The sequence below is a fragment of the Magnolia sinica genome, chromosome 13 (assembly GCF_029962835.1).
Source record: "Magnolia sinica isolate HGM2019 chromosome 13, MsV1, whole genome shotgun sequence".
Lineage (NCBI taxonomy): Eukaryota > Viridiplantae > Streptophyta > Magnoliopsida > Magnoliales > Magnoliaceae > Magnolia > Magnolia sinica.
In genome coordinates this window covers 1525211-1547149 of record NC_080585.1, presented here as the reverse complement: position 1 = coordinate 1547149, position 21939 = coordinate 1525211, and the positions used below count along the sequence as shown (strand labels likewise).

Sequence of the window (21939 nt, the reverse complement as noted above, 5' to 3'; positions counted from 1 at the left end):
CACCTAATGGCCAGATTGGACAGGGACCATACATCATGGTGGGGCCCAAACGCAGCCTACTAACAGATAGTTTTAATAGTCTACGTAACTACTTAAAATGGGGCGCGGATTAGCTACTGACAGGTTGAGTAGCAAGACTCGCTACTGAAGTGACGTCACCATGTTCCGTGGGCCCCACCATGATGTATGTTTTGTATCCACGCCTTCCATCCATTTGGAGAGATAATTTTAGGGCAAGATCCAAAGAACGAGTTAAATCCAAAGCTCCAGTGGATCCCAGCACAGAATACAGTGGGGACAGTGACACCCACCATTAAAAACTTCCAAAGGCCACAAAAGTTTTAGATCAAGCTGATATTTGTGTTTTACCTTCTTTCATGTCTTTTTTAACTTTTGAACGGGTTGGATTTCAAATAAACATTATGGTGGGCCTTAGGATAGTTTCAACGGTGGGAATCCCTCTCCCCACTGTTTTCTATGGTGGGGTCTACTACAGATTTTTATCTGACTTATTCTTTGCCTCATGCCCTAAAATGATATCTCAAAATGGATGGACGGTGTGGATACAATACTTACATCATAGTTGGGGCCCACATAACTTGGTGACGTCACTTCAGTAGCTGACTCGCTACTCAACCTGTCAGTATCCAATCCGCGTCCAGCTTGGGTTGGGCTCGCCCCTTGGGTCCCCCAAACCCAGACCATTGCCACCCCTAATCGATGGTTGGGTCGTATGACTGGACCTGACTCGACCCGAAATCCAAAACCAATTAATTGTCTCGCTTGAGCGCGATCGGCCATCCACAGGACCCTAAAAATATATATTCAGAGGGACTAAAATGAAAAGAAAATTTTGCGGCTCACCCAATGAGTGCCTTACCTTGACATTTACTGGTATGATGATTAGCCCAGATTGGTCACACGTGCGCAATTTTCAATTGGATGTTATAGATCGCTTCTGTTTACAAATGGGGTAAAATGCTCTCGTGAATCCGGTAAACATCCCTCCACATGGGTGGGTGACACATGTGATAGAAATTCGTGCCTATGACACAATCATCATAGATCTGACTCATTTATCGGGTATTATGCATGGTGATTTAAAAAAGGAAAAAGAAAAGAAAAGAAGAAGCTTATATATTAGATTGGTGGCATTTACTGGAAGGTTGAAAATGAAAAATTCCAATGGTCTTATCTCATCAAAGAAGTGTCCACGAGTCACAGGTCAGGATTGCTAACCCAATCTGAATTTTGGATTGTAATTCAGTGACACTGGGCTCCACATTTTAATAGGTTAATTTGAGTTCATATATACCATGTGTATCAAGTATCATATGCAATCAGAGTACATATACTCTCCTCAATTATTCTCCTTTATAGTAAAACTGATTTCATGCCCACTTTAACTAAAGCAACCAATTTCTGGAACCAGATTCGATTAGGCCGGGAAAATACCGAGTTCGGTGAGGCCCTGACTTGGTGAGATTTGATTGGTCCAGCTCATCGGCTGGGGAAAAACCTAATTTAATTGGGAGCAGATTAGGTGAGACCCCGGATCCACCAATGTTGGTAGGACCCCTGACTGTGGCACCCACTGTGATGTATTTAACTATTACTTCCATCCATATTGAAAGCTCATTTTAGAGCAAGATCCAAAAAATGAAGCAGTTTCAAATCTCAGGTGTACCATAGTACATGAAACACTGGTGATTAACTATTAAAATCTTTTTGTGGGCTACAAAAGTTTTGGATCAAGATGATATTTGTGTGATCTCTTCATCCAGGTGTTTGTAACCTTATCAACAGGTTGGATGGGTAAATAAACATTCCAGTGAAGTCCATGAAATTTTTTAATGATGGGGATTCACTCACGACTGTTTCTTGTGGTATGGATTTTGGGTCGAGTCAGGTCCAGTCATATGACCCAACCTTTGATTAGGGTGGCAATGGTCTGGGTTTGGGGGACCCAAGGCCCGAGCCCAACCTAAGCCCCATTGGCCTAGCATAACATGCCCAAGCTTGGGCCAGAAAAAATTGGATGAGCTTAGCTCTGACCTAACCTGATCCGCCCAGTCTGAAAGCTTGAATCTTCCAAATCCATCTATTGATCAAGTGGGCCCCACACACAAAGAAACGAACAGGATGATGGATGAGCTGCCTAACTGAATTTGAATTGCATATTTCTAGGACATAACGGAAACGGATTGGCTACTCCCCCTGACACCAGCCAATGGCTGATGGTCGGTGCTAAGTGGGCCCCACCATGATGTATGTGTTTCATCCATGCCATCCATCTATTTTTAGAGATAATTTTACAGTACGAGTCCAAAAATGAGGTTTATCAAAATCTCAAGTGGACCACATTACAGGAAACAGTGTTGAATGAGGTTCGACCATTAAAAACATTTTGGGGGCCATAAAAGCTTTGGATCAAGCTGATCTTTGTTTTTTCTCTTCATCTGGGCCTGTATTACCTAATCAACAGATTGGATTTCCAATAAACATTATAGTGGGCCTTAGGAGGATTTTAATGGTGGATATCCAATCACTATTGTTTTCATGTGGTGTGGTGATATTTATATCCCTCTCATTTTTGGGATCAAGACATAAAAGGATCTGTAAAAATGGATGAACAGAATGGATGAAACACATACATCATGGTGGGGCCCACAGAGCTGGCGGTAGGGGGAGTAGCCAATCCGTTTCCCGACATAACACATGAACATATAAAGTTGGGTCAAGCTGGGCTGGGCCAAGCCGTTTGAGACCAAGCCCGCCAAAAATTGATCGGGCCATAGATAAAAGGTTCGAGCCCAGCCTGCAGCTGGGTCGAGCTCATCGGATCGAGAAGGTTAGCTGGCCCATTGCCACCGTTCCCATTGACAGAGATATGGAGAGATCACGTTGACTAGGGTTCAACCCGACCCTGACCCATTTACTTAAACGTGTCACATTTTCTAACCCAAACTGACCTACTATCCATTTAACTTGGCCTAGACCCGTAAAAGAAGTGAGTCAGACAGTTAGCCTCCGGTCCTACCCGACCTATTGCCACCCCTACACGTGCGGCGTACACATGTGGCCACAAGAGTAAGGTACATGCTTACGATGAGAATGATTATTCATGCTTATCTTAATGCCTATCTTTCTGAAAGTAAGCGACGGCGCACTCAGCCGCTCATGTGATTCCCCACTCCTCAACTTTCTTCACATTAAATGATCCAAACACGTGCACATTGGTCCACCTAAACATGGGTTGGGTCCACATATATAAATAATCCATCTTGGACCATTTGATCATATGGTCCAATCAGGTTGATCCCATAACTATTCTTAGCGTTGCTTGAAAGAGAAGAGGGGGAAAAAAGAACATATCACGTGGCTTTTCGTTGCCATTCATGTACTGGGCCCCACTGGCCCAACACCATCACATGGACATGGGCCCACTGCAAGATCGAGGGAATGGCTTTAGTGGACTATAGCACATCGGCCCCGATCCACCTGGAGATTGCTTCACGTGACTGCCATCCACGTGGCTTGCCCTTCACGTGAACGCATGTGTTGCCTTGCCCTTGTGGCGATCGCGTCCTCCCATCTCCCTTGTTCTTTTTGTGGGACCCACGTAAGCTCCAACGTCTGCTTCGAGTTTCTAATGTTTCAACGGTTAAGGATTCAAAGCCGATTCCCTTTTTGGTCGAGCTAACAAGAAGCGGATTGCGTAGTGAGTAACTCACGTACTGAGTAAACTCTTCGAGGTCCATCATGATTTTTATAATTTATCCGCTCCGTCCATCCATTTTAACAGATAAGTTTAGGGCTTAAAACCAAAAATGAGTCATATCCAATGTTCAAATGGACCACACCACAGGAAAGAGTTGAATTGAACGTCTCCCGTTGAAGAATTCTTGAGGGCCACAGAAGTTTTGGATCAATCTTATATATTTTTTTTCCCTTTATCCATGTCTTTATGATATTATGAATAGGTTGGATGACAAATAAACATCAATGAGGGGCCTAGAAAGGTTTCAACGGTGGAAATCATTATCCCTACTGTTTCCAGTGGTATGATCACCTTGATCTTTGGATATGCTTCAATTTTGGGCTCAACCCATTAAATTAGATGAAAAATCGGATGGACGGCTTGGATAGACCACATACATTCAAGGTGGGGCCTAACTGAGTTTACTCAGTACGCAATCCGATTGGGAAATAACACTAATCTAGGAGTGACTGAAGAGATGAACCGTGTCACACGTGCAAATTGGCACACGTGTGGAAGATCCGGGCCATTGACCAGTGGGGCGCACTGTAAACATGCCCTATCCAAAAATCGAGGTCGTCCGCTCATCAGGTGTGTTACGTAAATGTATAGATCTCTTTCTATCCATCCATTTAAGTCATATAATCGTGATCCACCTGGTCAGTCGGTTAACCTGATTTATGAATCAGAGCATGTTTGTAGTCGATCACAGCCATTAATTTGTGCAAATATAGTATACAGGTGCCGTATGTCAAACAAGCTGCAATTCACCTCTCTGATTTTCTACCCGCGCGAATCGCTCGTAGAATTCTCCAATATACAACCCCTCAAACCCTTGATACAACACCCTCGAATCCCGCTAGTGACTCGCGCTGCTGCACTTTGTGATACTCTGCTCCCATATGCCATCGTGGTACACGTGCATGATCCCAGCCACTCATCTATTAGGTAGATGTTTTTCTCCGTAATTCAGGCTAATCTAATAATCAGGTGGGCTATATGTGTTGGAAAGGAATGGATGGTCGAGTAAAATGGCCAGTGAGCACATACAATTTACTTGTGAGGCCCATTGGACAATTCAACCAACTTGAATTTTATCCCCACATAAATGACAGGGTAGGCTGAGTGTAATGAACGGCTCAGATCGAGCAGCTAGCACAAAAAAGAAGTGTGCTGGCATGTATCCCACCCCCACATATCATGGGCTAAGGACCAACATTAGAGGATGAAATCATAACCTGCTATGGCCATCTACAGATTAATTAAAATAATACATGGGATTAGGTTAAATAAATCCAAATTAAAGGTCTTGAAACTAGGGATTGTGTCTGGTGTCATATGCAATCCATTTTTTTTATCGACGGGGAAGACGACAAGGCGGCCGATGTCAGACACATGGGCCCCACATGCTGACGGGTGACGCACCGGCACCGGGTATTAATAAAGTGATCTACAACTTGCTTATGCTTTAATTTGATAATTAGGTCATGTTGGGTTTACACAGTTGTCTATGTCAATGTGCATTATTATTTTTGTGGTCACTTTCCAACTCTTCAATCTGTCCATTTGTGAACATATTATAATATTTGTGACTTTGTGTGAATAGTCTATATGGAGAAGTTGATATGCACCAATTGCTTGTGGTTCATTGATGGTGTGCAAGGTTTTAAATTAGTGTAATGGGTATTGTATTGTGTATGATGTGGTTAGAATCACTGACCTACCAAAGTCAAACACTATTTGATTGGGTGGTGCAACCACATAAATTTACCATTGATATGGCCTTGTATTGTGATGTATCAGACAGATACTTGCAAGTTTTAGACGAATGTCTAAACCATGATGGTTAGCTAAGCCTTAAACCCTAAATCCTAAATTTAAAACAGACATAGAAATGCCTTCGTGGTAGATAGAGTTAGCTATTTTTATTTTTTTAAAATGAATGTCTAAACCTTAACGGTTAGCCAAGCCCTAAGCCCTGAACCCTAAATTTAAAACAGTCACTGAAATGCCTCGGTGGTGGATAGAGTTTGCTTGTTGTAGACAAATGCCTAAACCTTGATGGTTAGCAAAGACCTAAACCCTAAATTTAAAACAAGCATCGAAATGCCTTAGTGGTAGATAGAGTTTACTAGTTTTAGATGAATGCCTAAAGCTCGACAGTGAGCCAAGCCCTAAACCCTGAACTCTAAATTTAAAATCAACATCGAAATGCATTAGTATAGATAGAGTGCCTTTTAACATTGGCATCTCAGGTTCGAAACCCTACCATACCAAAGAAAATAAAATTAGAAAGGATGGATTTTTTATTTTTTATTTTTTAAAATGCTTATCAGGAATTCCCACAGATAGAAAGTATGCATGTTAGGATCATATATTGTATATCTATTAGAGATTGAGATAAATTCAATGATCAGATGTAATAATGATGTAAAGAGATGAAACTAATTCCATTTTTGAACTCTTATAAAATCTATAAAAGTCGTATAACTGTTGAGAATGGAAAGTGAAGAAAAATCCTTGTACTTTTCTCTTAAAATTTATTAATGCATTGAGAAGTTAGCATTGATTGATAGTTTGTGGTTCATTATATTAATGGTGACCAAACCTTGAACTCTAAACCCTAAACCATAAAATGGATTTTGAAATGAAATTTCAAACCCCATTTTTGAAATGCTTATTAAGGGTACCACCCATGTACCATCGGAGGCTAGGGTACACTAATTCTTGGTATATATATAGCACACAAACTTCTTTTATATTATAATATTCAAAATTGGTTGTATGTGTGTGTATTTATTGATGTTTTATATTTGGAGCTTTCATTTCACATTTTGGAATCTTGCTTTCAAAATAAGATGAGAAACCTGAGCTTAGCAATGTACTCAAAGAGCGTAAGCATCATCTTCCCTGACTTTTACATATATTTTAAAAGATGAGATATTATACAATGCAAGGGCAGAAGGTGATGTTGGGAATTAGTGGGGCCCACCTTCGATGGCTCATGGATTAAAAAATCCCCTGGATTGGTAGATCCTTGCTCCAGAATATTTGGCCTCTTATTGTTGAACATTTCCTTCTTAACCGTTTCTTTGTGAGCGTCTATTCAATGGTTGAGGATTTTATTTATTTATTTATTTATATATTCTTCTATCTGTGGATTTCTAGTGGGCCCATGTTATAAACGGTTTGGATCAATGATCCACATGCCCCATATCAATTAACCAAAAACCCGAGTGGTAATATATACTTGCACAAGCGGAGCATTGTATAATACCTCTTTAAAGATTCTAAAAATAAGCATAGTTTAGGCATCTTTTTATTTTACTGATATGATTGTTTAACACAGTGCTTTTATTTATTTTTATGTATTTATTATTTAAATAGTTCTTTAATTTAATTAATTAGTTTATTATTATATAAATCTTTATTTATTTATGCATTTATTTATTTTTAAGGTATTGGATAAAGGCAATGATATCTCACATTTTCAGGAGAGATGACTTAATGGAATCTCCTTTTGCATTGAAGGCATATGTGCCAAAGTGGCATAGGTGCGTGAGACCCAAGAGTGGCACGTCTAGATCATCTACTCCGAAACCTAGTAGTATTCACTCTCCATTGGGCCACACATGTATGATGAATATAGAACTTTTCGTAGGACCTCTATTTGTGGGCTCTCCACGTAATCATGGGGCTAGATCGTATGATTGGTTTTCTATGATGAGTATACCAGTGGGCTCTACTATATGTGTGATTGTTAAAGATTGGTTTAGAATGGTTACGCTAATGCTGTGTTACTATCTATACCAATTTGAATAGCCATGAAACTCTTAACTGTGTGAGACTTTTGAGTAAGGAAAAAGTTGTAATGTGTTCAACTTCTTCCTACCTTTGTGTTTACGGTCTTGGTCTCCTCACCAACACATGTGAAAACTGAGTGCCATTGAAACGGTTTCCTGAAATGTGTAAGGTGTGGACGATCAAGGTAATTCCTTGCACAAACACTAATGGCTTTCCAAGGAGTGTTTTCTTCTCCTTCTTCTCCTTCTTCCTCTTGTTTTTTTTTTTTTTTTTTTTGCAATCATCATTTTTCTCACAAGAATGTGAGCACTTGATGAACGGACTAGACTGTTCTTCGGACTAGGGAATTCCAATAGTAGGCACCACCTGATGAGTGGTTGGGATCTCACATAAATGTGGAATAGTAACACACGAGCCACAAATCACCTCATCTCGGCATTTCTCGCATGACATTGTTGGAATGTACGCCATTCTAGTCTATTGAAGTATATCTTTTATCTATTGATACTTCTTTTTTTCTCTAGTTATAGATGCGAGACTTATGAGGTCCATGTATCCTTAGGGAAAGAAACAGGACAAATCCTATATAAAATATATTATGAGGCCTAACATGCTCAGTTCTTCATGGACTTAAAACATTGTCATCGCCAAAAGATAAGTTGGAATAATTTATCAGTGGGCCAACATGTACACCGAGTCAAGGTAGCTTATCTATAGGCCACTGCGCATGGTCTTCCTATGCTTCTTACACTTGTCCCCAGATTTGTAAGGATTTGGGCACTAGTGAAGATTTCATTGATTGTTTTAATTTACCAACATGTGAGCCTTTTAAGTGGATCACAGTGAGTGAAGTGGTCAATCAAGTTTCCTTCAAGGATGATGATTCTCAACAAAAAATCTACCATCCTAATGGCTTTAATCTCATACGAGAAATTGGAATGATTGATAACATTGTTGGCCAAACTTGCTTTTGTAATTATTTTTATTAAACAATTCATTTCAAAATATCATCCCTCTGATTTTATAAAATCAAAGCTTTTAATGAATTGATCCATCATGGAGATATAGTGAACCTTATAATAATGAGTCTTCAAGCCATATGTAAAATGATATGTTTATGATAGTATGAGATATGATGGTAATAAAATGATATGTTTATGATAGTATGAGATATGATGGTAATAGACATCCACGTGTGGTTTATAAGAGAAAATGTCTACGCTTGTTTGAACGAGTTTATATTGAGAAAAATGATAATTTCTCTCCCATATTAGGATAGATTTCATTCTCCTTATATTTTTTTTATCCTTTTTAGTCAAGATTTTATCATGGAGAGAATAGCTTGTAATTAATTATAAATTTCTCCTTTTGAGGCCATTCTTCTTATATAAATTTAAAGTTATTCTCAATAAAATAATAATCGATTATTCAATATTTAAATTCCTGTTTTTCTTTTTTTTAAAGTTTTTATGTTGATATGGTGCTTTAATCTATCATCTTTTCTAATAGTTTGATATGGTAAAAAAAATTTAACGTAATTAGGAAGTATACTATAGGTAATATTGGCTAATAAATAATCTACAAGGATTGCTATAAAAAGATTAATTCTTCTATCATAAGGGAAGTTATGTGATAACAAGTAGTTTTCTGAAATTCGACATAGTTCAAAAACTCCTTAGCTACATAGAGTAGGAATCTAGATGCATAAGTTGCAATGAGCGTTAAGAATGGGCAAAAACATGTACCAATAATCTTTATATCTTTATTCAAGATATGATTTAACCATTTATATTAAACCAAGCATGCTTAGAAGTAGATCACATTCTCTTCTACCATATGCCAACTCTTTTTTATATCATTAGCAGGCCAATTTCAGTACTCCAAGTCATTAGAAAGTTAGAATAATATTTCTACAAGTTATTCACTTGTGTAGAAATTATACACCTGCTTATATTACATTGCCTATCTATGGCCCACCATGTTGTGTGTATGACATCCAACCTGCACATTACGTGAGCCACATGATGATAATGAGATGCCCCAAAAATCAGGCTTATTCAATCATTAAGTGGGCCACACCAAAGAAAATAATGAATAATTCATAGTAAGGCAATCTAGATGTACAGGTAGGATGCCATGCGCATACTACTGTGGACCCCAGGTGAAATCCGCAGTGCAACCGGCTTAATGATATTCATTAGACTCAAGCATCTCAATTTCTGCGCGAAGCCAAGGAGCATGTAGCTTTTCTGTAGCATCCACCTGAAGAGGTTTACCAAGACACACGTGTGTATAATTATATCATCTACATGCCGCCCCACGTACCACCTTGGCACAAAATGCAAGATCCATGCCGTTCATCATGAGGTCGGAATGGTCAGTTCGATTACGTAGCCTAGTCTACCGTGTTAGCTGGAAACAGGCGCATCATTTAAAAAACAAAAGCTTTGCCAAGTTTTCTGTTTAAACTTTGGCCCACCTGATAGGTGGATTGGCCAGGGAATCCACACGTGTGCAACTTATCTGAGGGGGTGTTTGGTGCATGGGATTACATGGGTTTAAGTGGGATGGAATTAGGAAAATATAATAATTACTTAGTGTCAGGGATTGTTGTTTAATCCCGTGGCTTGGACGCCTGGGATAGAAACGGATTGGCAAATCACCCTACCACAACCGGTTGGTGCTCTGTGGGCCCCACCATGATGTATGTGTTTCATCCGTGTCGTTCACCCATTCTTTTAGATCATTTTATGGTAAGAACCCAAAAATGAGTTTGATCCAAATCTCAAGGGGACCACACAGTGTTGATTGAACGGCCACCATTAAAAACTTTTTGGGGGCCACAAAAGTTTTGGATCAAGCTGATATATATTTTTCCCTTCATCCAAGTCTTTATGACCTAATCAACCGGTTAGATGTCAAATAACTATTACAGTTTGCCCTGGGAGGTTTTTAATGGTGGAATTCAATCACTACTGTTTTCCATGGTGTGGTCCACCTGAGTTTTATGTCTACCTCATTTTTGGGATCAAACCTAAAGTTATATTTCAAAATGGATGGACAGCATGGATAAAACACATATATCATGGTGGGGTCCACATAACACCAACCAAAGTAGGAATGCAGAAATCCCGCACGGATTCTAAGAAGAGGCTTCACAACCGGGTCCCAAATAGGACGTTGCAATGATCCATAGGATATTAAAATCCACTCCCACCTAATCCCCTTTCAACCCATGCGCCAAACACCCCCTGATGGACAACTTGGATCCCTCTTACATGTGTGCTATTAGCACATTTGGTGGAGTGGACGCATGCGGCCTCAGCCAATCTTTGAAGGTCCAGGAAGTATATGAGGCCAAAGATAATATCTACATTTATTATAGGCACTTGTGCTTGCCAGATAGGTCTTCTTTAAGTTATTAAAACCTTTAATTCACCAGTTACTTCTAAAATTTAAAAGGATAAAAATTTAAAATTCTAAAATGCACATTTTCTTGTGAAATGGATGCAATTCGCCATGTGAGTGGGTTGATCCTGGATGGCCTGCTACATAAAGATTGGTTGGTCGTGTGACCCATAATAATACATGGATCAAAAGTTAATTATGACTGATTTATGGTTCACACTTCAGATTGAATTTCTCCAAACCGGACACATGAGTCCCAGTTACATCATGCCCTAGGTAAGACTAGGCCTAGATATAACGTACTACTTTCACTTCTGTTTAGCTTTCTTTAGGTCCAACTGTGCTAGGAATGTATCTATACCATATCTTACATCCACCTAGTACAGATGTGCAAGATCTATAGACCATTTGTTCGTTGGCCTTACTAGGGCTTGGGCACGATTATATCATAAACAACATATCTTCTCCTTGGCTCCACCTTGCGAGCTTACATTAGGGTAGATCCCAAAGATGAGCGAAATCCCAGACTCAAGTGGACCCACACTCTTGAAAAAAAAAAGAAAAGTGGACCCACACAACAGAAAATAGTAAGATGGAAATACCACCATTGAAACCTTTGTGGGGCCACAAAAGGTTAATTTGGCTCAGGAATATTGGGTCTTCAGATCGGCCCAGTTGGAATAACCTTATCAATGGTTTGGATGACATTTAAACATCATGATGAGCCCTAGAAAGGTTTCAACGGTGAGCATTTCCATCATTACTGTTTCCCGTCGCATGGCCCACTTGAGTTTGGATCTGCCCCATCTTAAGACTCCTGCCCTAATGTGAGCTCGACAAGGACATTGCAGTACTGGGCCCCGCAGATCTTTCACCTACAGGAACTTCATGGTGGCAGAGGACATAGGCGCATCAAAAACTTCATGCAAATGTCATAGAAACTATGTAGACGGTCAACACGGTAGTGGAGTTTCCACCCTTATTTTCTTTGCTTAACTAATCACAATGCAGTGGAGCCCACAGCTTTGTCCATATATAAAATTCAATTGCCAAACGATAATAGATCCAATCCACACTGTTGAATCAAGTAGGCCAACTAAATAGAAAAAAAAAATCCAACATCCAACAGTGAAACGAGTATTTTTTGGTGCGTGGCCTACATAAGGTAGGCCCCTGATCTGTATGGTCCAGATCTCGAATATGCATGCTTGGCCAAGACTGAGTGCTTGATGACCAAGATAACGCTTAGCAACAGATCCTTGCCGTTCATTCTCTAGTCCCGTTCATTCTCTAGTCTGCATTCATAGCTTCCGTTTCATGCTTTAAAGCAATTTAAACATAAGAGTAATGTGTTCCATGCAAAGACATAGAACCAATTTTCATGGAACCCGTAATGCAAATACGTACAAATGGGTGGATGATTGAGTTGTATGTTGTAGCAATATCAGAAAGTCGAGTGTCCCACTCTCAAATGCAATCAATGGTGGACAGTATCCCACTTTTTAAACTAGTGATTTGAACGGTTGAAACCCAGAGAGAGAGAGAGAGAGAGAGAGAGAGAGAGAGAGAGAGAGAGAGGGGTTAGTTTATGTGTTCTTCTGAGTTTTGCTAATCCCACACTGGTCTGTAAGGCTAACCCATTTACATGCCACAACATGTGCCAAGTAGCACACATGTAAGTGATCCAAAACATCCATCATGTGGGCCCCACTGTTGAAATTCCCAGCCAAAAAATCAGGTTGTTCCACTCATCACAAGGGCCACTTTGTTTTGTTTTTTTTTAATCATATATTTTTGTTTGTTTCACAGGTAAGATGGGCTCCAAACCCAAGAACTCTGCTGTTGAAAAAAAAAAAATACCAATTGTTTCTACCTTTCAAATCTGTTCATAAACTGCACCCCACCTGATCAATGGAGTGGATTGAATTTTGGGCCAGGACATCTTCTCGGCAGGACCCACCTGATGAATTGATTTGATCTCACATCCATCTAGCACACAGGCATATTTGGTGGGGTATAGAGCTGCACCCATATGCACTGATGAGCAAGCTCCATGTTTTTCCCATTTCTATTCTTTTAACTCCCTACCATTTAATATTCACATCGTCTTTACCTTTTGTAGCCTCCGAAGCGCATCGAAAGGTGATTTATTACTATAAAAGATATAAATGATGATGCTCAGGTCCAACATCTTGATAAATCAATTGCCATCCAACCAGCGGACAAGCTCCACTCATTGAAATATGCACAACATCCAACCCTTCCAAAAGGTTAGACCACACCACGAGGATTAATAATGCAGAAAATTGGCCTAATCCACTCATCACGTAGTCCATACCATAGAAAACAATATATAGCCGCTCAAATAATAAAAATACAGGTATGGCCTACTTGGCAAGTGAATTGGGCTGATTTCCACATAAGGTAATTTTTATAGTGGGCTAATCTTTTCCACTAATTGGATGGTAAATTAGTGGTCCAATTTGAATACAACCATATCTCTGTTTAAACATTTAAAATGGAAAACAAATGCACTTTGGAAGTCAAGCAATCAACTCCTTTAATATGATGAGAGATATTGTGAGTCTTGTCATGCATGTTGGAACAAGGTATTTCTTTCGTCGACTTTAAATTAAATATAAGAAATGAGATTTATTTTAAAGAATAACTAGGTGACATGGCAAGTGCAATGTATGTGGAGTTAGGAGGGGCTTGTAAGAGAAAGAAAGAGGTATTTGGAGAGGAAAGAGAGCCAAAGGGAAATGTAGGGCTACACACAAGAATATGCTAAAGATAGAGAAACAATAGATGACTCATATGATAGTTTTACTATCTGTTTAATTTTTAGGTGTAACATCACATGGTCATTTAATTGGGTGGTTTGATCGAACCATTTTTCACAGATCCTTGACTTTAAGTGGCTATAAACTATATGAAAAGAAGTCGGTAAATTCTACACACATTAAAAAAAGTAAAAGAAATACATTAATTCTAAAAGATTTATTTGATACTCTGGCTGTGTGTGATGTTTGTTACACAAGCAAAAGTAGATGGTACACGTGCCGTGAGTAAACTGCAGAACCCACTATTACAGTGCTACGGTTTGAAAATTAAATTCATTGAACAACGTAATCTCTTATTCATGGACACTTTTTTTAATTAAAATATATTTTTCATTAATAATCATTCAACAAATGTCCAACTATTTCTTGGTTATGTAACTGTATTAGCCTAATTTTTTTACTCATTACACATCTATAGTGGTACCCATAATTTGGATAGTTTAGTTTGAATTACTTGTATGCCAAGTGTGCAATTTCTCAGTAATTTCTAACTGAATGCCTATAATCCGTTACACCCTCCCAGAGACTGAATGCCTATCATCCATTACAGCCTCCCAGAGTACGAAAGCATCTCTCTCTCTCTCTCTCTCTCTCTCTCTCTCTCTCTCTCTCTCTCTCTCTCTCTCTCTCTCTCTCTCTCTCTCTCTCTCTCTATATATATATATATATATATATATATATATATTAGACCCAAAAGGAGTTAACCATTTCATGATTGTAACCAGCATTTTGCTGGTCCCGAGCAAAATAAGCGAAGAAAAATAAGAATAAGAATAAGAAATAATTCTATAAACAAAATTAAAATGAAAACAAAATTCTAACTACACCCCTTTCGCAAGTAATCTCGATTGCATTTAGCATATGCAACAAGCCTTTAAACCCCTAGGTTTCTCCTAGTGGAGGAGTTATAGTCTCGTGAGGGTTTCCAGAAATGTTACCCACAAACATTGAAAACATGAAAAACAGTTCAACACTCAGAAATTTATACAATTATGCCTCCATTCATCATATGAATTTCAAAACAAAACAATACTTACTCTAAGTTTGAAGTTAGAATCTCAATTTCCTAATCCATTACATCATTGAGTTCAGAAACCTAATCAAAATTTAGAATAATTATGATCCAATATCCTTAGGCGCTCTGTGACACTAGTCTAACTTTGAGAAATATGCATGTTCTCTATTCTGACTCTTTTCAATCATCCCAAGAATATGAAATCTCTAGTTATCTCATTTTTTTATGACATTTCTTCTTTTATCATCATATCCTTATTATTATAGACCACCCTTAGATGAAGATTCCCATCGAGTTTGCTTCATAACCTAAGGTATCGTACTTGTAATGGTAACAGTAATGGATACTTAGGTATCCTTACTCCGGATTACTGACACGATTGTTATGGTCATTGCATTCATGCTCTATAATAAAAATTTCCTTTTTCCATCACTTTTTTTTTTCCTTTAATATTTTTTCTTTTAAACATATATCAATGGTACTAGTTCATTCAACCTTGTTTGAATCAAAAGTTGTCATTCTAGTTCACATATCATATTCCTCACTTAGTTAGCTAGGGTGTATTGTGAATTCAGTACATCAAATTACAACTCACTTTAAACTAGTGATTAGATAATTGAACTCAAGTTTATAATTTTCAATTGTCAGATTTATGACTACTATCAACCTAGACTAAGTATTAAATTTGCCTTTGGAATTCGCAAAATATCATGTTCACATTCTTGTATAAAAAAATATTATTTTCAAAATGTTGAAATTTTTTTTTTCATAAACCTAAAAATAAAAATAAACTTAAACCTAACTAAAACCTAAAAATAATAAAAATAATAATAAAATAAACTGAAACCCAAAAAATAAAAATAAAAATTTACATGGATGACTATCCACACCCCCCAACCTAAAATCTACATTGTCCCCAATGTAATAATAATGTAATGCAGAGAACAATAAAAATAAAAGAAAGGGTGGATAGTACCTGCCATGAAAAACTCGCCTGCTATGTAACACTAAAAAAATTGAATATGATACAAATCCTACACAAATGTTCCGTCAGACCAGGAGCATCATTGTGAATATTCTGGCTCACGAAGAGGGACGGACTCCTCTCCCAAATGAAAGTTTTCCACATAAGGCTTCAATCTCTGACCATTAATCTTGTACACATTGCCATTACGTGGATTCTCAATTTCAATAGCCCCATGAGTATAAACATTCTTCACAATGAAGGGACCTATCCATCTTGATCTTAACTTTTTCGGAAAGAACTGGAGACGGGAATTGTATAATAGGACCTTTTGCTGAGGTTCAAAATTCTTCCTTAGGACATTTTTGTCATGAAAAGCTTCGATCCTCTCTTTGTAGATTTTAGAATTTTCATAGGAGTCTCTCCTCAACTCCTCTAATTCATTTAACTCTAATTTTCTTTGTCCACTTACTTGATCCATATTAAAGTTTAATTTCTTTAATGCCTAGTAGGCTCTATGTTCCAATTCCACAGGCAAGTGACAAGCCTTCCCATACATCAATTTATATGGAGACATTCCAATCGGGGTCTTATAAGCAGTCCTATAAGCCCATAAAGCGTCGGATAGTTTGAGGGACCAATCCTTCCTATCTGGCCTTATAGTTTTCTCTAAAATGTGTTTGATTTTTCGATTAGAAATCTCAGCTTGCCCACTCGTTTGTGGGTGGTATGGGGTGCTCACTTTATGCTTGATGCCATATTTCTTCATCAAAGCCTCAAATGTTCTATTGCAAAAGTGAGACCCGCCATCACTAATGATAGCCTTTGGAGTTCCAAATCTAGCAAAAATATTTTTCTTGAGGAATCGTATGACCACTTTGTTGTCATTGGTCCTACTTGGAACTGCCTCAATTTACTTTGAGACATGGTCTACACTAACCAATATATAAAGAAATCCAAAAGAAGATGGAAATGGACCCATAAAATCAATACCCCAACAATCAAAAATCTCCAATGGTAAAATTGGGGATAAAGGCATCATGTTGCGCCGGGAGACTCTTCCTAACCTTTGACATCTATCACAAGCAACAAAGAAAGCATGGGTGTCTTTAAACATGGTGGGCCAGTAAAAACCACATTGTAGGATTTTTGCAGTAGTTTCTTAGGAGAAAAATAGCCACCACATGCTTCCATGTGACAAAAAGAAATAACACTTCGAACTTCATCCTCTGGGACACAACGTCTAAAAATTTGATTAGTCTCATATTTATATAAATACGGGTCATCCTAGAAGAAGTTCCTAACCTCGGTTTCAAAACGCTTCCTATCTTGTGACTTCCAATGATATGGCATTTTTCCTGTTACAAGATAGTTCACTATATCCGCATACCAAGGCAATTTAGAGATTACAAATAATTGTTCATCAGGGAAAGTGTCCTGGATATGTATCTCCTCAGTGGAATCATCTAACAACAATCTAGAAAGGTGATCGGCCACTACGTTTTCTACTCCTTTCTTATCTTTTATCTCTAAGTCAAATTCTTGGAGTAGGAGGATCCATCTCAAAAGTCTTGGCTTTGCATCCTTCTTAAATAACAAATATTTCAAAGCCGAGTGGTCCGTGAAAATTACTACTTTGGATCCCAGTAAGTAGGACCTAAATTTATCCAAAGAAAAAACTATTGCAAGTAACTCTTTTTCAGTTGTTGAGTAGTTCACTTGGGCCGAGTTTAGAGTTTTACTCGCATAGTGAATAACGTAGGGCCGTTTATCTTTCCTTTGGCCCAAAACAGCCTCTATGGCATAATCACTTGCATCGCACATTAGTTCAAAAGAAAGTGTCCAATCTGGTGGACGCATGATAGGTGCAGTGGTAAAGGATGATTTAATTTTATTAAAGGCACTTGCACACTCATCTGTCCACTTAAACGGAACATTCTTTTGAAGAAGATTAGTCAAGGGTCTAGTAATGACACTAAAGTCCTTGATGAATCTTGTATAAAAACCAGCATGCCCTATAAGTGATCTAATATTTCTAACAGTTCGGGGGATAGGTAGATTAGCTATAATGTCGAGTTTTGAGCGATCTACTTCGATTCCATTTTTGGAGATAACATGGCCCAAAACAATTCCATTTTGAACCATGAAATGACATTTCTCCCAATTTAAGACAAGGTGTTTCTCTTCACACCTAGACAAGACAAGAGATAAATTGTTGAGGCATTCCTCAAAACTACTCCCAAATATAGAGAAGTCCTCCATGAAAACCTCAAGAAACTTTCCAACCATATTTGAAAAAATACTTAACATACACCGTTGGAAAGTTGCTGGGGCATTACACAATCCAAATGGCATCCGTTTGAAAGCAAACGTGCCAAATGGACAAGTGAACGTGGTTTTCTCTTGGTCTTCCAGGGCTATCTCTATTTGGTTATATCCAGAATATCCATCAAGAAAACTATAAAAGGAGTGACTTGCTATCCTCTCTAAAACTTGATCAATGAATGGTAGAGGGAAATGATCCTTCTTTGTGACTTGGTTCAATTTTCTACAGTCAATACAAACACGCCAACCAGTGGTGACACGTGTTGGTATGAGTTCATTATTAGAATTCTACACAATAGTTATTCCAGATTTCTTTGGGACTACTTGAGTTGGACTCAACCAAACACTATCGGATATTGGGTAGATGATTCCCACATCCAATAATTTGATCACCTCATTTTTTACAACTTCCATCATGTTTGGATTGAAACGCCTTTGAGGTTGTCTAATTGGTTTGGGGTCATCATCGAGGTAGATCCGATGGGTGCATATGGAAGGGCTTATACCTTTAATGTCAGAAATGGTCCAGCCCAAGGCTCCTTTGTGGTCCCTTAGAACTTTCAACAATTTAATCTCTTGATCATTCTTTAAAAATGAAGAGATCACTACAAGATAAGTTTTATTTTCACCTAAGTATACATACTTAAGCTCATTTGGTAGTGGTTTTAAATCAAGCTTTGGATCATTGGTTGGTGATGGCAGAGGTCGCAAGTCCTCGATAGATATGATTTGAGTGCGTGGTCTCCATTGGTACATACCAATGTCCTGGGTGGTAGTGCTCTCATTATCATCAGAAATTTCAGCAAGCACTTTTTCTAAATCAGAATTTTTCAAGTCTCCAATGACTTGAATCAATTCCTTAGTCAGACTAGGTTCTAATTCCTCTTCTTCTATCAAGCAGTCCATGAAATTCAACTCATGGATCTCATTATTATCAATGGGCTGCTTATATAGATTGAAAATATTTAGCTCTGGAGTCATGTTACCAAAAGACAAGTTCATCATTTCATTCCTGCAATTTATGATTGCATTTGAAGTTGCTAGGAATGGGCGGCCTAAAATGATGAGAACTTGAGCGCTAGCATTTACACATGGTTCAGTGTCTAGTACAATAAAATCCACGGGGAAGTAGAATTTCTTTACTTGGACTACCACGTCCTCTAAAATTCCCCTTGGTACCTTAATAGAACGGTCAGCGAGTTGGAGTATAATCATGGTTGGTTTAAGCTCGCCTAACCCCATTTGTTTGTAAACTGAATAAGGCACTAAGTTGACACTTGCATCCAAATCTAGCAAAGCATGCTCAATTTCGAAATTTTCAATAATACAAGAAATAGTAGGACTTCCCGGGTCTTTGTATTTGGGTACAATCCTTTGTTGAATGATAGCGCTCACTTTCTCAGTAAGGAAGGCCTTTTTGTACACATTTAATTTCCTCTTTATAGTGCACAAGTCCTTGAGATATTTAGCATATGATGGAATTTGTCTAATGGCATCAAGTAGAGGAATATTGACAGTAACCTTTTGGAGCACATCCAACACCTCTTGAGATTTCATGGGGACAGTTGGATTTCGAAGTCTAGATGGGAACGGAACTGGAGGCTCATATGACTTAATCTCTTTATCCTTTTGCTGTTGCGGCTCTTAAACCATAGCCGGTTCATCGTTTTCTTGAGACAGTGGCTCATCCTCCAGTATTTCTACCGGTTGCATTATCTTGTTATCGACCTCTTTTCTACTTCTCAAGGTAATGATGGCCTTAGCTTGTTCATGATGTAGCTCACTTGGATTTGAGTTTCCAATGAAATGTGTGTTTCGAGGGTTTGGCATAGGTTGAGAAGGAAGGGTGCCTTTTTTCCTAGCATTTAGTTGAGTCTCAATCCTAGCCACAGCTGTCTTTAATTCCTGATTTGATTGGATTAGAGACTGATTCATTTGAGCTTGAGAGTTCATGAATGTAGTCAATGCATCCTCCACAGATGATCGCTTTGGTGGGGGCACATATGGTGCATTGTTAGGTGCCTCAAATAAGTTATTTTGTGGAGGCATTTGAGGTGCATTGGGCACATTAATTTGTGGTCCATTCCTCCAACTAAGATTAGGATGGTTACGCCAATTTGGATTGTACGTGTTTCCCAATGGTTGCATAACTGACCTTTGATAATTATTTATAGCATTTGCTTGATCATGCTCATGCGTGATATTTTGTACAACTGAGATTATTGGACAATCCTTTATGTCATAGTCTGTACCATCACAAATGCTACAAAAATTACCTAAGGAAGTGTTTGCTTTAACCATATCAACCTTCCTAATTTCCAAGGCTTCGACCTTTCTAGCCAATGCAGCGAATTTTGCATTAAAGTCGTCTTCCTCTCTTAGGACATACATTCCCGCTTTCTCTCTAGGAATGGGTCTAGTTTGGTCTGATTTAACAAAGACATCCCATGTCTGAGCATTCTATGCCAACATATCTAGAGAATCCCAAGCCTCATTATGATCTTTGTCAAGAAAGGTTCTACCACACATCATATCTATGAACTGACGGGTATCCATGGTGAGCCCCTTTCGAAAAGCATCAATCACGTGCCATGGTTCATAACCATGATGTGGACAAGTAATTAGAATGTCTTTGAAGCGCTCCCAAGCTTGAAAAAATAGTTCATTCCCCTTTTGGGAGAATGACATGATTTCTTGTTTTAGTGCATTTGTTTTGTACTTGGGAAAGAACTTTTTCAAAAACTCTCTACTTAAGGCTTGCCATGAAGTGATGGTATTAGGTCTTAGAGAGTTGAGCCATGCTTTGGCCCGATCCTTTAGAGAAAATGAAAATAACCTAAGCTTAAGTACATCCTTATTGTCATTGTTTACTTGTAATGTTGCAATTACTTCCTCAAAGTCCTTGAGGTGCAAGTAGGGGCTTTCAGAATCTAAGCCATGAAATTTAGGAATTAATTGAATCACACCTGGTTTAAAATCAATGTTCCCTGTGTGAGCAGGGAATACTATGCAAGATGGTAAAGTTGATCTCTCAGGGTGTAAATGTTCACATAAAGTCCGTGGTTGGTTTAACACATTCCTATGAACTTCATTTTCATCCTCAAGAGGAGGATTATTTTGATTTATAGTTGGATCTGGCAGATTTGGATTTGGATTATCAACTGGGTTTGTCATGGAATCCAAGTGATGTTGAGTGCCTCTTCTAAGTGAATGATCAAGGCCTGGAACTAGTCCTCCTTCAGAGGAGAGTCGATTGTTTTGATCCCTACTTCAACGGGACATAAACCATCCACACCACACAATAAAAACCACTAATTCAAATACCAAGTATGATACTTAAAATAAAAATAAAAACTTAAATCAACAACCCAGGTGGCAGGGCCGACCATGAGGGTTCAGTCCACAAAGCAAAATAAATCAACAACCCAGGTGGCAGAGCCGACCATGAGGGTTCAGTCCACAAAGCAAAATAAATCAACAACCCAGGTGGCAGAGCCAACCATGAGGGTTCAGTCCACAAAGTAAAATAAATCAATAACCCAGGTGGCAGAGCCAACCATGAGGGTTTAGTTCATAAAGCAAAATAAATCAACAACCCATGTGGCAGGGCTAACCATGAGGGTTCAGTCCACAAAGCAAAATAAATCAACAACCCAGGTGGTAGGGCCAACCATGAGGGTTCAGTCCACAAAAAAAATAAAAATAAATAAAAATAAATAAATAAAAGTAAAACTAATGTAGAAATTAAATTATGATAATTTGAAAAATAGATTCAGCGGATGATCTTTGTGATCAAACAGTAACTATAGGACAACCATAA

At 38.4% G+C, this 21939-nt stretch overlaps 1 non-coding gene across 1 annotated transcript; it reads left to right on the top strand.

Annotated features, from left to right (window-relative positions):
- The first annotated feature begins 20718 nt into the window (after nt 1-20718).
- On the top strand, nt 20719-20825 carry LOC131224473 (small nucleolar RNA R71). Its single transcript, XR_009160954.1, has one exon. It is a non-coding gene; the product is annotated as a small nucleolar RNA R71 (small nucleolar RNA).
- The last annotated feature ends 1114 nt before the right edge of the window (nt 20826-21939 follow it).